At 39.6% G+C, this 16,332-nt stretch overlaps 1 long non-coding RNA gene across 1 annotated transcript; it reads right to left on the reverse strand.

Annotated features, from left to right (window-relative positions):
* Positions 1-245: 245 nt before the first annotated feature.
* LOC120407353 lies at positions 246-15,582 on the reverse strand. Its single transcript, XR_005599905.1, has 7 exons — positions 15,363-15,582; positions 14,622-14,720; positions 12,983-13,435; positions 5,716-5,841; positions 5,133-5,216; positions 3,483-3,586; positions 246-376 (listed from the first exon to the last, which is right to left on the reverse strand). It is a non-coding gene; the product is annotated as an uncharacterized LOC120407353 (long non-coding RNA).
* Positions 15,583-16,332: the final 750 nt, after the last annotated feature.

Below are 16,332 nucleotides of genomic sequence, written 5' to 3' on the forward strand. Positions count from 1 at the left end.
TCTTGGCTCAAAAAGGAAGGAAATCTCTATTTTAGACATTGTGTTCTCTGTATTTATATAGTTTTTATTTAGAAACTGAGAGATTAAATTTTTTTTAAAATACAGGCTCCCCTAAGACACCAATCCTGCAAACATTTAATCACATGTTTAACTTTACACAGCTGAGTACTCCTGTTGAAGTCATTGGGATAGTCAGATGCTTATAATTAAGCACATATTAGAATGTGTGCAGGATCAGATCTAAGGGCCTATTAATAACTAGATTGTTTGAGGGGTAAGCTTAGTTTTCATTATGTGTGGACAAAGCTGCCTCTGACAAGTAATGGGTGGATTCTCACTTAACGGCTTTCTTCTTTTTCATGATCTGTGTCTTCCCCTGTAAATGACAGACATTCTATACTTGCAGTTAAAATAGACTTTTTAAAGATTACCAGTCCTCAGTCTCTTCAATAGGTCCAGACATGCAGTTCTAACATCTGCTGATTGCTGCCATTTTAATATTGTCTATGTAATACTACTAATAAAACTTTTGACTCTTAAGTCTTAAGGAGCTATATTACTGGTTTCATAACTATTGTTAAAATGCTTGGAGCAACCATTAGCAATATCATTACACTCCATTGTTATAGGAGTCATTTCAGAGAGAATGTTAGGAATCGCTTGTAATTGGAATGCATGGGGATGCTGAGGAAGGCTATACTTGAGTCCATATTTGCTAGGAAAGTCTTTTTGCAAATAGTACTGCAAGGTCTGGTTCTCATTTACACTCATGCCTCTTTATATGTTGTCAGCAGCATAAAGTAGCTTAGTGTAAGTGAGACCCAGATCCAGTGACTTTTATGTCTTTGGGATTCCCCAAGCAAAACAGCTGGGTAGTTTTGATTAATTTGGAGGTTTTATGTTTAAAAAAGGTGAAAGACCTCAATGGACTTGAAGACTATTAAACTGGTGTTTATCAACTTCTCTGAGGGCTTGTGTAAACTGCAAAGTTGTTGACAAAACTTTTGTCTTTCATGGGCACTTAAAAAAGCCCCCCTGCGAAAGACAAAAGTTTTGCCAATGCAAGTGGCAGTGTGAACGTTGCTTTGTCGACAGGAGTGCTCTCCTGCAGACAAAGCTAATACCGCTCGTGAGGCTGGAAGTATTTTGTCAGCAAAAAGTATCAACAAAGAGCGTTTGGACACGCTGACTTAGCGACAAGGCTGTGTTGATACAGCCTTGTCGCACAAAGTTGCGTGGAGTAGACAAGCCCTGAGCATCGCTTTTGGGTTTCACCTCACCATGTCTACACTTACAGTGCTGCAGTGGCATAGTGGTGAAGACACTATGCTGATGGGAGAGAGGTCTCCTGTCAGCATAAGGAAAGACATATTCCCACGAACGGCATAAGCTATGTCAGCGAGAGAAGCTCTCCTGCTGACATAGCACTGTGCACACTAGCGCTTATGTTGGTGTACCTTACATTGCTCAGGGGGTGGAATATTTACACCCCTAAGCGACATAAATTTCGCTGACATAGGCAGTAGTGTAGACATAGCCTCAGTCTCTGAAGTTTTCCTCCTTTAGAAGGTCGTGTGTGTCTTAGTTTATTTGAGAAAGCAAGAATTAGCAGGCTCAGATACCCACATTTGGGCCAGTATATGGAAGTTTCTTCAGTTCTGTTGGCAGATCTTTCCCAGAAGCAAAGGAGGCAAATTAATCTATTGTACTGCCTGCATAACCAGGTAGTTCTTCAAAACAGAACTGGTCTCAACTGAATGTTTCTTTTTTTGTTCATGCTTATAGAGTTGCTATATCACAGTCTGATTTAATATTTGACATTGACTGTTTGAGATGTGCTGGCAAGACAAATCACATGGTATTTGCTTCTGTTCTGAGCATAAAATGACTTCAAATTTGAATATCTGTGTGCGTGATTTTTAAATTCTGTTTCTATAAATACTAACAGGTGACTTTGAAATTTCCTTTTCACAAATATCTCTGTCAGTAAAACTTCATTGTTTGAAGGTTTGCAGAGAACAAACATGAAGGGTATGTCTTCACGGCAATTAAACATCTGTGGCTAGCCCTTGTCAGCTGAACTGGGTTCGTGAGGTTAAGGAGCTGTTTATTGCAGTGTAGACATTTAGGCTTCGGCTGGAGCCCAAGTTCTGGGTCCCTCCCCCATCACAGGGTCCCAGAACCTGGGCTCCAGTCGAAACCCAAACATCTACACTTCCAAATAAGCAGTCCCTGAGCTCAAACTCAAGTCAGCTAATACCAGCCAGCCACAGGTTTTTAATTACAGCGTAAACATACCCTAAGGAGCCGGAGCATTACTGATGTGATTTATTTTTAAAATTTGAATGAAGATTTGTGGGAAACTGCTTGCATAATATAAGTATGTGGTAACATGGACTTTATCTCCCTTTATGTTTGGCCAGAGTGAGCAGATTATGGCACTACTGTATTGTAAATGATTTTTATTCCTCCAACTATAAACATCAGCACAAAGTGGTTTGACAGTGATATGAAACATATATGTTTTATCTAGCACTGTTGGAGAGAGGATGAACCCATATTATTTGGGTCCTGAGCCAATGCCCATTGAAATTACTGGACAAACTCCCATTGACTTACATGGACTTTGGATCAGCCCCTTCATAATAAATAATAGAAACTATAAAATCTGTTAAGACTTGCTTTGCTGCCTTATATGAGCAAAAGGAGATTCCTTCTGCCAGCATTATAAATCCGGGCCTAAGTATAGGGTCCAGGCAAAGCCAGCCCTGTTGCTGCTATGGTGCCCCATATTTGGGGACTTCAGGGGATGAATATAGTGTTGCCAACACATCCATCTGTCCAAACTGAAGAATCATGTAAAAATGAAGATCCACCCACATAAGTGATATGTTGATGAGCAGGGTCCTAAGTGCTGTTGAAACAGAATTTCACAGGGCAATTGAAAGAGGGAATTATTTATACAAAGTGGCTTGTATTTGCAATAAAATATTTGTGCTCTCTTGTCGCATTGCCCACTTCCTGTAAATATGTGTTTACTGCTGTCATTTCACACTGAAGGAAAAAGGTCACACAATGCATGCTGCGCTTTTTATCCTATTAGTTCTGTCATGGAGATGCAACAGACTAAAACAAATCAAAGATGTACAGCCCAAGCATTTGAAGGGTATTCAGTGAATTTAGGAGTGAGCAGGTGTTGGTTACAGTGCTGTCGCAGGCACATTAAAAACCTTTTGTTAAGCAATTAACTTGACATCCTCTAGTAGCATGAAATATGGACAGGTTTCCAGTATTTTGTAATGGTTCCTTTGTAGGGAGGCAGAATTATCTGAACTGTAGTGCAATCACTCAACTCTAATGATTACAAGGGATATTACATCTCATGCTTCAGAGCCTAAGCCAATCTCTAACTATTAGAAATCAGGGTAAGACTGAATGTGGGAGGCAGATTACCCCACACCTGCCTACCACTGGATACTTACATCTTCCTCTGAAGTATAGGATACTTGCCATGGTCAGAGACAGGATACTGAGTAGATGGACTTCTGATCTCATTCAGGATTGCATGTTTGATGTTCCTATGCTTCTATATTATATGGAAAAATAGACATAAGAATAAGATATTTATGTTTATATTAGCACTAGGCAAATATTGGAAAGATAACCTGAGAATATTCCTTTCCCTTTTTAAAGGAATTCACTTTAACTACGTTCATGCCCTTTTTGTGACTATTGGAGACTATTAGTGAGAAGCACATTTGAAATGATCTTTTTGAAGAGAAGTCAGACAGGAAATCAGACTTTAAGAGTCAAGCTCATCCAATCAAGGAGCAGAAACCTGATGCAGGTGACCAATCACACAGCTCACATTTTGAATATCAAATTATTTCAATGAAGTGCTTGCAAATGAATTATAGACCAAAAATTATTCACAGAAATTTGGTGAACAATTTCAATTAATGAATAAGTCTGAGGAAAAAAAATCACTATCTGCTCATGGTCAATTTGCAATTGCAACTTGAAAAAAAATTGCAAGTTTTGTTGATGAATAGTTCACAATAATTTAATTTAGCTCAAATTCAGATATGTGGTAGGCACACACTATTTTTATCTATGCATATGCACATGGGTAAAGAGAAAGAAAGTGCCCCTTCTTAAATTAATTTATGACAAAGGAATAAAAAACCCTAGGAATTTGTTCACTCAGGTAAGTGCTCAAATCATATGGACTTGCTCAAGCAATAAACTTGATAAATGTTGCCTTTTACTGACCATGAATGTTCTTTTTCAGCATATGTATTATAGATAGAAGAGCTTTCAGCTTGAAAACATATATGCTTGCTGACTGGCATGTTTAAAAACAGACAAAACACTAAAGCTTAAAGTTTTTATGAATGAATTTCCTGCAGTAGATAAAAGCAAGAGTCCCGACAGTGATCCACACCAACAGAAACACACACAGAAGGATGAAGAAAAGGGATCAGAACTTCTATCGCATGAAGATTGAGTAGCTCCAGCCTGATGACTGCACAGCCAAGCAGTATTGGAGCAAATAATGCAACCAAAGACCACTGCTGCTTGGAAGAAATTATGCCAGTAGCATATTAGTGGCTCAAGGAAGTCAGGGTTTTCTTGATGACCCACTGGTGATGGTAAAAAGATAAAAGAATTTGGGTCCAGCTAAAAAGCCTAGAGTCCTGACAGCTAGATTACCCAAAGAAAAAAAGAGTGCTCTGCAGATACCCGAGGAGGTATCAGTTTACTCTCTGATCAGTCCAGGAGGAAACAATCCTTTGAAGTAACTACCAAGAATTCAAGGGCTATTAGGAGAAAACTTTTAGGACTGACTTTGGTGTGTGGGGGTTAGGTTTTGGGGGCTTGCCATCTTCAGGGGTTGCACTTTATATAAAAATATTTTAGGAATCATCATTGTCCTCTCTTCCTCAACACTTCTAATTCAAATGTCTGAGTTGCTCATCACTACATATTATCATGGTATAGTTGTAAAATACAGTACAGAAAATTTGTCCTCTGCATTGCCCTAGCAGGGATGTTTTGTGTTGTATTTTTTAAGTCTTGGTGTGAATGTGTGTGTGTTTTTAAAATCAAGAATAAAGTGCAAAGAATTATACCTTCCTCTACTTCCTCCCCTCTTGCTCTTGGGCTGCACAGCCAAGGGAGAGCTATATATCTTGAGGAACTTAAGGAATTGATGCCTTAAATAAAGAAAAAAGAAGAAATGTGTTTGTGAACTTGATTACACTGAAAAATTGAGAGAGACAATTTAATTTAAGGGCTCCATCATTATAGATTCATTGGATATACTGCTGATCATAATGAATTGTTTAGTATTCATGGGATGCTATGTTCATTTCCATAGATTATACTCTTGTGAGACATAGCCTCACTTAACTATTGGCTATTCCTAGCTAGAATGTAAGAGTAAACAGTTTCATCAAATGGTGAATTCCATCTATTGCCAAGTGTTTAGAGTACAATTGTTCTGCTCAGATAGCTAGAAATTTAGCTTCTTTCTGCTATGGAAGTGAGTGAGCTCCTGCACAAACATATGATTAACCTAGGGCTATCAACAAATGAGCAGGTTTGATAAAAATAAAATAAAGACCTCAATCATTTAAGAATTTTGGCTATATTTAAAAATCACTGTCATCTTGACAACCTAGCATGTACAGATGCTAGAGCTGGATTGCTTACTGCTGTTACTGAGGCGGTCAAGTGGTGCTCCTTGCCATCAACTCCCCAGTCTTCTCATGTGCATCACAGCAATGTCGACACTCTTGTCTATCACTGTGGTAGTCCTGCCCCACCATGCGAGTTTCTCTGGAGATGGAGGATTTTTTCCATGAGACAGAGAACTTGTACTGTGTGTCTTACTTGCTTGAAAGATTTGTATACCAGTCCAATCAGCTAGGGCTCTCTCCCCAGTCCTGGACGTAGTGCATAGCAGCTGGAAAGATGCCCTTAAAGGTTAGCAGAGGATTCCTCAAGTCTTGACAAAGAGGAATTCTCAGGCAAAGTAGATCTTAAAGCCCCTTTCCTCCCCAATTCACTTCAGATGCACCAAGAATCAAGTCAACCCAACCGAGGACTGTGTGCCTAGAGTAGCAAAAGAATGAAAGCATCAAGGATGATTGTAAGATAGACCTTGACAGCTGAAGATTAGCCTGGGACTAGCTATCTTAGTCTCCATCAGCAGATGATCAATAGTTCCTTGATGATCACATCTGCAGTTGAAATCACTCCTATGCTTGCCTTGTTTCCAGCCTTGCTCCAGGCCTTCTCCTGTTTCCAGCTCTGAACATTGGCTCTAGTTACTGGCTTCTGATTCTGGCTGTGAATTTGGCTCCAATTTCTGGTTCCTGGCCCTGGCTCTAACCTCTAGGCAGGACTCCAGCGCTAATCACTAGATCAGACAATCCACATTCTGCTTGTGAACAGCACCTGAATATGCTGATGCCCCATCCCGTGAAGGCAAGCACCCTCCATTCTCATTGACTTCACAAGGCGCAGAGAGCATTTAGCACTTCTCAGAAAGTTCTCAGCACCTCACAGGATCAGGCCCATCATGAGTATTTTGGATAATGCCTATTCTTCCTAAGCCGTTGCAATAGATCACCTGCTATAACTACATCCTTATTTTCTCTCTTAATGCTCTCTGTTCACAATTGGGTTGCAAGTTCAGACGTGCTGTTGAAAGAACACTTTTGTGAACGTACTGTTTTGTTCTCATTGTGTTTGTCCCTTATCTGTAAGCTATTTTCCCCACCCACCAATTCCACCCATTCACCCTTAAATTCAACAAGAATATTTCACTGATAGGCTATTACAGGAAGCCTATCAGTAGTTTGCTAGTAGGAAATGGAGCATAGATGTCTTATTCCTTAAGGGCCAGTTTCTTCAACCCTGAGACTGAGAAGTCTTTAGACTTATGAGTAGCCCCATTGAGCTCAATGGAACTACTCATGTGAGTAAGTACTACTTAAAGGCAGCAAGGGCTACAGAATCAGGCCCTGAAACTTTATACTTAATTTCATGTGTGTTAATGAATAGAAGTCTAATCCTCTATGGACCAGATGTCTTAAATCCCCTCCTCCTTATTTTACCTACTGCTGCATGAATGACTGATGTCTGGGTAGTGCTTGTTTACCTACCTATGTATTTATCACTGCCCTATATGAGCATCCTACAGAAGAGACAAGAAGGTAACAGGAACTCTGGCACTAAGTGCTGATGTCCTAGTGATTTATGTTTGGGAGAGGATCGGCCGCCATGCTACTCTCACACTGCACTAGTACCCTAGTTTAGATGTTTGTATGTGAGCAACCATCATAATTTCAGTCCTGAGTAGTGGCATCATAGTAATTACCTTGGGTGAAATTCATCCCACTTGCATAAGGTCAGAATAATCAGGCTGTATGAGAGTGAAATGAGATGATTTAGGGTGGTGACATCCACACTTCAGGACAGTTTCATTGAGAAGCCCTGGCCTGGAATAGCAGTCATAACACCTCTGTGCCAGCTGCATGGGGTACTGGGGTCTTAGAATCCATGTTTACTAGGTAACTCATCTCCATCTCAGCCTTGTAGTTCCTGCCCCTTTCTGTTGCATGTGCAGGAGGAGCACCACTTACTGCTGCCTAGCTACTCCTCATATATTCCACTGAATAGCCCCTATTTGGGATTAAGTGATGTGTGGGACTTTGCTCTGGCCTTCTACATCATAGAGATATTTCACCTCTTGATTTTACACTTATTAATGATAATATAAAATACTGGAGTCCAGTCTCCTGCCTTCCCCACTTTCCAGTGTGTGTGTCCAGAGACTGGTGTATATTTATAGAAAGTTACATTAACCCTATCTTTAGGCAACTTAAAGAAACTGGTTGCTTAAGATAGATTCTCTAATACAGTTGGAACAAACTTTGTCCAGCAGCAGCATCTTCCTCACCAGTTTTAGCAGAGCAAGACCGGAAGTTTTAATACATTCACCTACTGTCACAAAGCTTCTCCAAAGAAGATTAGTGTAACTAGTTATTGGTTTAACTAAGAGAGCATCTCTCTATGCCAGTAAGATCAATTGGCAAAACAAAGGGGATACTTTGATGGCAGCTGTGAGGCTGGTAGACCACGTGCCAGCTCTTGCCAAATCTGTAGGTTTCAGCTGAGCACTGACAAATTCATAGCTGGAAACCAGACCAGCTCACTTATATGCTACTATTGTTCAAGATAGGTGTTAGATTTATAAGGATGTGTTTAGACTAGATAAGATTAGTGCTACATGCACTAATCTTCCTTGTAATGTCCCATGATAAAGTAATATGTAAACTTTGCTTTATAACTGTAAAAATGATTGCTCTGACCTTGTGAGCCCACTCAGAAGGAGGGGTTCTCCCACCCCTCAAGAAGGGTTATCAAAACTAAATGGGCCCTTGTGGAACATCATGATACAAAGTCTTGGTTAATGGCCCTTTCACACGCATCAGGGTGCTACTTGCAAGAAAGCCCGTCCCATCAACCTGAATGCTGGATGAAGGGGATAAAACATGGACACAAGAAAATCCCCTCTCTCTTTTGATGTTTGGACTGTGACAGGGCCAGAGACACTAAAGTGAAATACATATCCCCAGGGTTTCCTTGGGTCTGCCCTGAAAGACATTTTGAATTGATAGATTACAACTGTCACTTTTAAAAACACTGGATTGATTTATTTGCGCATAGATGTTGCCTTCTTTAACCTGTAAATAACACTTCTTTTTCCTATTTAATAAATCATTAATTTACTATAGGTTTGGCTACAAGTGTTGTCTTTGGTGAGAGATCTGAGGTACAAATTGACCTGGGGGAAGTAACTAGTCTCTTGGGACTGGAAACAACCTGAATCTTTTGTGATCTTTGCAGACATGCCAAACCCACGGGGAAAAAAAAACAAACAGAAATTGGGCTTGTTTTTGGATTAATTGGGCTATGAGTTGCTTGTTGGCTGGTAGCGTGTTTGGTTTGTAGTTTGTTGCTTTTTTTGTGTGTGTGGATCAGCTCCCGGCAAGCAAGGGGGGAGAGACAAGGAATCAGGGGTGCATAGCGGGCCCACCAGAGTCCCAGACTGCACACGAGGAGCGGGGGTAGGGGGGCAGGGGAAAATCTAGTCACACAGAGTGTTGGGGTTCTTAGGGATTGGCTTGTTTTGAAATGGGATTAGCTTGATTTTTGGCTTATTGTGAAAGTCAGGGTACTTATTTACTACATTAAAGTTGGCAACTGTGGATCTTTGGTATATGGCAACCAACTATTACTAAGTCCAGCTTGCTTGGGTATCAAGATACTGGAGGGCCCAAAGGGATTGTGTAACACCATGGTAAAACTCTTACAGTGCTTCAGAAGTTCACATTTGTTATTGAGTTGGTGCAAATCTAATTATAGAACATAAAACCAGTTTGGGGCATCTGCCTGCTTTTTGACAGTCTGCCGTGAGGTTGGTACTCATGGTTGTGAGCCACTCCAGACATCATGACAGTGGCTTCTGGCAGGTAGTCGCAAACTAATAGTGGTCCCCATTACGAGTCTGTCTGTTCATGTTAATGATTGATCCAAGTTAGAAAGAGCTTTATTACTACTCTGTTGTATTGCTGACTGGTGGACATGGCTTTGTAGTCCAATGCTCAGATTATAGAAAACCCTGGACACCATGGCACTATTAGCTCGACCCTTCATTTTTTCAAAAGTAGACTGTGTTGGGCCTTCCAATTTTCTTTGGGGGTGGAGGGAGAAGTTTTATCCCTGCAGGTAGATCAATCACCATATAAACCTTAAACAACAAGTCCTTAAACTTTATCCTTTCAATGATTTTGCAGAGACCCAATTACTCTCCATTCCACGGTCATTTTATATTTAGCTATAAATATCTCCAGAAATGTTGGGAAATCATTATTCTTCATTTCCATCTCAATTTCTCCAATTAAATAAAACACAGATTAATTCAGTTTATTAAATTTTGTACACACAGAGGAACAAACTAAGGAATATTCTTTATTTGAATGCAGCACTTATTTGACTTATTAAATTTCCCTATAATTTTCAATATTCTCTTGTAGGATGTTACCTCTATATATCCCTATGGCTGTTAACGGTACAAAACTGAGCAGCCTAGTGGATAAAGTGACCCTATATAGTACAACGCTATTACAACTGGGGTAGCTGCATTTTTATTAGACTTTTCATAGCTAGGTTTCCTTGTGTCAAACTATACTTCATTATGCCAAAATAGGCTGTTAAATGGGAGCAAGATTTGGCCCTTAAGTCAGTAGCTAAATTCCAAATGGCTTAAATTGGACTAAGATTTGTTCCTTAATAAAAATTTTCAAACATTTTTCTTCAAGCAAAACTGACTATTATTGCAAGTTTAGTTTTCATGACATTTTCTATGCACTTAGATCTTTATATGAATTAGGGAATAGGCTTTGTTTGAACTGTGTAGTTCTTATATTTGATTTCTTAATGATTTTTAACTTGTTATACTCTAAAGATTTGTTATAATGAGGGAATGTACCATCCAAAAGCTCTTGGAGATCAGATAAAAGACTATGTAGCCAGGTGGATAACATGCCTGTTTCCAATTTCTAAGGGTTCAAGTTCAGAATTGCAGAAGTTGTACTTTTATTACATCTTGTATGAATTTTGTTTCCATCTAGGTCATTGTAGATTAATCCCTGCCACTACTGAAAAATTCTTAATTTGCATTTACAGTTGGGTAAGAGTTTTTGTACATAAATTAGAAGAAAAAAATAGAAGGAGGTAGTATATCTACATTTGGATCCAAGCATAAAACAATGCAATTATTTAACAGAAAGAATAAAGCAACAAACTGATTTCTAGGTGTTATAGATTTTAGTATGACAGCCTGAAAAGTAGAAATTCGTTATAGCTGAGTATTCATGGACTTGCTGCTCCCTTTCGCTATAGGGAGCATAAAGGGAACTAATGTGTAATGTAGGGTAGGGATGGTAGCAGCAAATCTGCAGGGAAGGGAAGCTGTGATTTTCCATCATGCTCCCTCCCCTTATCTGTAGTAGCCCCTTGACATTAAAGGCCTGAGTTTCAGGGATGCCGAGCCCCCTATTTCCACTTGTATTGGAGCTGTAGCTGCACAGCACCTCTAAAAATCAGTCCCTAAAGGTTGATGGTGTTAGAGCCTGGAGCACAGTCAGCAGAATGAGTCAGACCTAGATAGTGGATGCTGTAAGCAGCTTGCCCTCCTGGGAAAAATGCTGTATCTGTGGAAGATTGTAGCAGACGATGCTGGTTGGGCTGGAATTAACTCTTTTGCTGTGTCATTAATTTACCACAGTGGGGACTGAATTATACAACTGCAACAGGGGAGCCTATGGCAGCATAGCTTGGGAGCTGGACCCCTGGGGCCAAGGGTTGTCTGACATAGCTACAGGAGTCATCAAGCATTTGCTGTTTGGGCCTGATTTTACAGCAGATTCCCCACCTAAGCTGCCCTACCTCTAGCATGAGGCTATCAGCAACTCATATTTAAAGGAATGGTGCAGAATACATGACACGGTGAGGCACTTGTTTTAAAAATATCCCCACCCCACATTCTGTGGCAGTTGTTTTAAGGGGAAAACACAATTCTACTTAACAAAAGGTATGAAGATGCAAATACAGATATATACGCCTGGAGAATACACTAAATAAATAAAAAGTTCTTTTGCAGAGCAGAACATGCTGCATCAATGATCAGAAGTTATAGAGCACAGGCATGCTTTGTTGTCCAGTATTCTCCAAGAGACAGACGTTCCACAGGTCCAAGACTTGGTCTCAGTGGAGAAAATTGCCTGTCAAAAATGATAGGCACGATATACTTTGCTACTCCATATGGATTCTATGTGTTATTGATGAATATTTTCATGCTGTACAACCTACTTTGAGTTTAGATGACCAGGAGTGATATGTGATATAAACCCAGGCTAAGGTTTAGTATTAATATGTATAGTACATTTACCATTTTTCTAAATAAAAACAGACCCAGAATATTTAATATGCAAAACATTTTCAAATTAGAAGTAGATCAGTTCAGTCATATCAATATGTAATCATTGTGACAGCCCCTTACAAGAGTAAATGGTCAAGTTAATGTGACAAAGTTAGAGATAAGAGAATTAAATAAGTTAAGGAAAGTGCCAAAGCCCCTGGAAGTCAATGGGAGTTTTGCTACTGATTTCTAGGGCAGTTGGGCTGGGTCTTGAGGCCCTGATCCAAATATTACTGAAATTAATGGGAACCTAGTCATCAACTTTTAGAGGAGTGGGACTGGATCCACATGTTAGAGGGAAACACATTAGCACTAATGGTGTTTTGATTACTGAGTTTGTACAGTGTACCTATTTGTTTTTAAACTAGTTAGATGTTTACCTTCTAATTTCTATACATAGTGATCTATTAAAGATCAATTAGTTTAAAATGCCTCCAGTTCTTATGATTTCAGTATAAGACAATACAAGTGCCCTATTTTGCTAATTTGCATTTATCTTGTGTGTGAAAGATTTAAAATGTTTTATTGAATATATAATTTTCCCATACACACATTCAGAAATTAGATAATACCTAAGATAGTATAACTAGTAATCAGCATAAAAGAACTAGTCATTTTCTTATGTCTTCCCATATTTTCAGCCCACTGGAAACCTACAGGGTTTTTTTTTTTTTTTTTGTGATTCCCCCCATTTTGGCTGACTAATAAGAAGCAGTTCTCTCAGTGGTACTGAATGTCACTTTTATAGCATGTAAGAATTTGAACTCATAATCTTTGATCCACATCCCACCTATATTTAACTTGGATGTTGTAACCATGAAGGAGTTCTCCCACACCAGCTATTGGCCAGGTATGTGCTACCACAGTCTCTTTCAAACAGGTTTATTCTCTTTCACAAGCACATAAAACAAACAAACAGAAACTCACTCTTTGCTTTCAGGCTTCAGGGCCACCCATCCCAGGGGCCTCCTGCATCCTGCTCCTGGAACCTTCCCAGTTCCTATCAGCTCTAGTCCCTTCCTGGAGCAGTTGCACTAGGGCTGCCTCCCTAAACACCTGGCCCTTACTCTAGGCCCTCATCACAGCTCAACCCTGACTTCCCTTTCCCAGATACAAACTAGCCCTATCACTTGCTGCCTCTAATAGCCCTTTATAGGCTCAGGTGTAGCCAAGCCCCTTTTAATTGTCTGGATTGGTCTCACCTGCTCTGATACAGGGGCAGTGAATCCAGTCTACTCACAGGGGATAGCTACCCTGTGAAAGTTGCACAAAAGTATAACCACAGCTTAGTCAAGGCTTGTTGTCCATTTTTCTTCAAGAACTGTAATGACATATGCAGTGGTAGGTATCCTGGTGCATCACTGGGACTCCTTGGCATTACTGCAATACAAATAATAGATAATAATAATACCTGTTTCATATGACTCTTAGAATTAACTGATAAGCACATCCTATCTATTTCTGGGGTCTTTGTAATACTCTGTATTGTTTACTCTTGAAAGAACTTTCATTTTGAATACTTGTCTGCTACCTAGTAAAATTAAGAAAAGAACATCCTGTCTATTTGAATCATTGTTTATTTTTAGGGATAATTTACTGTAAATTTGCTCAATCTGAATTCCTTTGAACTCTTTTAATTGGCTCATAATATAAATATTCTCTGGATTCCTGCCACTTAGAACCATATATTGTCTTTGTGTAATTTATCTTCCTTTCTATCCAGAAATATAGCCATAGTCTTTTATTGTTTTGAACAGTCCTGGGTCTCAGCGGAAGCAGGCAACTCCCTCCTAAAGGGAGCTTCCTTCCCAATGGAATCTCAGTTTGTGGGGACAGGCTGAGTCACAACCAAGTGGCAGCTCTTGGCCTAACTACTGGATTTTTGGGGTGTTCTATTTTTATCATAGAATCATAGAATATTAGGGTTGGAAGGGACCTCAGGAGGTCATCTAGTCCAACCCCCTGCTCAAAGCAGGACCAATCTCCAACTAAATTATCCCAGCCAGGGCTTTGTCAAGTTTGACCTTAAAAACCTCTAAGGAAGGAGATTCCACCACCTCTCTAGGTAACCCATTCCAGTGCTTTACCACCCTCCTAGTGAAATAGTGTTTCCTAATATCCAACCTGAACCTCCCCCACTGCAACTTGAGACCATCACTCCTTGTTCTGTCACTTCGTATATTTGTTGCTTCTTAAGAGCCTGATCCTGCATGATGGACTTCAATAGGAGTTGAGGATGCTCAGTACTTTTGAGAATTGGGTTATATATTGTCTCACATTGTCATATTCAAAACATGCACCTGTCCCAGTCCACTGAACAGCTCAGACATGGTAAACAATACTGCAGTGTAGTCCCCTATGCACCTAATTAAACCTTACTCAAACAAGTGATTTCACTGACATCAAGTAATGATGAGGATAATGTGAAATAAGATTGTCCGGATTGGGCCCTATCTTTGCTTAGCTTGTCTGAGTTGTTTAGTTTTTAATACTAAGAAAATCAGTTGACTCTGAAGGGACACCCTTCTTTCTCCCTATGTATGTGCTGCTGCTGTTAGGTTCACACCTTGTTGAGCTGTATACTTGCAGTGGCTTGTGTGTCAGATTGCTGCATCAAGCCCATAAATCTTCACATTTGTCTTTCTATAAAAAAACAGGACACAATCTGCAGGGACAAGAGGATGAAAGTTAGCTGAAAACAAACTACAAAGTCTCCTACTTTTTCTGCAGCACTCATTGAAGTGCACAATGAATTTCCTTTCGTCCTATTTTGAGCCAATTCCTGCCAAAAATATCAGCCTCCAGTTTCTTTAATAGGCTTTATGTTTTTTATGTTAAATAATTAATAATAATAAAATAATATAATTATTTTTAAAGTGCCAGTTTATAGTTGTGTTTAAAACAAAGTAAAGTGATTCTGGAGTACCTGAAAAACACTGGTATTTTCTTTTAAATATTTCAAGACTAAATCTTCAGGACTGACAGGAGATATTATAGAAATTTTCACAACCCTCAGATAGTCCCTCTCTCTTTTTAACTTGTTCAAATACAGTAGCTGACACAACTTAATGTAACATGTCTTGAAAACACTTTGGGTACATGTGACTGTGTACTGAAAATAGGAAGTTTTCACAGTAAGGGAGGCAAATATTTGGCTGGAATACAGCTATCCTTGCTTTCTCTAACCCAATTAGGAGACAACCGATGAGCTTTGTTTCAGTGTAGCCATATATTTTCTTATTCGCTTCCTCTCTGAATTAATAGTACATTAAAAACTGTTTGTTCCCTGGATAGGAAATTTACTCACATTGGTCTTAGAAGTACAAATTGGTTGTTGGATCTGGAGACAAAGGTGAAGAACACTTCAGTTAGCTCCACGAAAGTCTGAAGGAAACTAATTTTGTCCTATGATGAGTACAATGGATACAACAGTGACCACTGAAGAGTTAATGCAGAACTCTTCATGAACCAAGGATGCAATGCCACAAGGCTGGTTAGAACCAGCTCTGCTAAGTACGACAATAAAGGCTCTCTCTTCCTATCTATTTACTTTTACTTTTCACACAGAACTTTAAGAAAGGGAAGAATCTAATAGGTACAGCACAGATTGTGACAGAAGAGTGAAAGAGGCTAGAAGCATAAAAATACTGAAAATAGCTTCATCAAAATAGTTGGAAAATGCCACTTTGATGAAAATGAATTTTTTCCATGAACTTGTACAAATGTTGACATTTTGTTCTGAAAAAATTTGGGAAAAACATTTTGAACATGTCAAAAAAGTCTCATTTCAACATTTCAGAATGAAACGTTTTGATTTTCTGTCTCAAAATTTTTATATAATCTTGAGATACTTTGCGGGAGGAAAAACCAGTTTTCCAACCAGCTCCACTTAAGATGCTCCTGAGCACTTATAGGCCGAGTGTAAATGCACTTGCCTTCCATGTCTTCTCAGTCCTATTTATCCTTATATAGTCATGTACAGCCAGACTGCATCATGCTGTTCTGCAGGTGCTCAGGATAGGGGAAAGGCAGAAAGCGATTCCATCAGGTTGCATTGATTGGCAGCAGGGTGCATTAACTGTCCCTGTGCTTCCTGGAATGCAGGGAATACTCCTTCTGTGTACTCTTTTGGGGTTCAAGACATCTCAGGAGGGGAGGAGCCATTGCCTCAACCCCTACACGTCAGCCAGAAAAGCTAGGTGGTCACACAAGAAGGAGTGTTTTGCACCTTCTGATTGGGTTTAAGAGAGTGCCTCCTCCCCCTGTGCACCAGAAAC

The sequence above is a fragment of the Mauremys reevesii genome, linkage group 6 (genome assembly GCF_016161935.1).
Source record: "Mauremys reevesii isolate NIE-2019 linkage group 6, ASM1616193v1, whole genome shotgun sequence".
Classification (NCBI taxonomy): domain Eukaryota; kingdom Metazoa; phylum Chordata; order Testudines; family Geoemydidae; genus Mauremys; species Mauremys reevesii.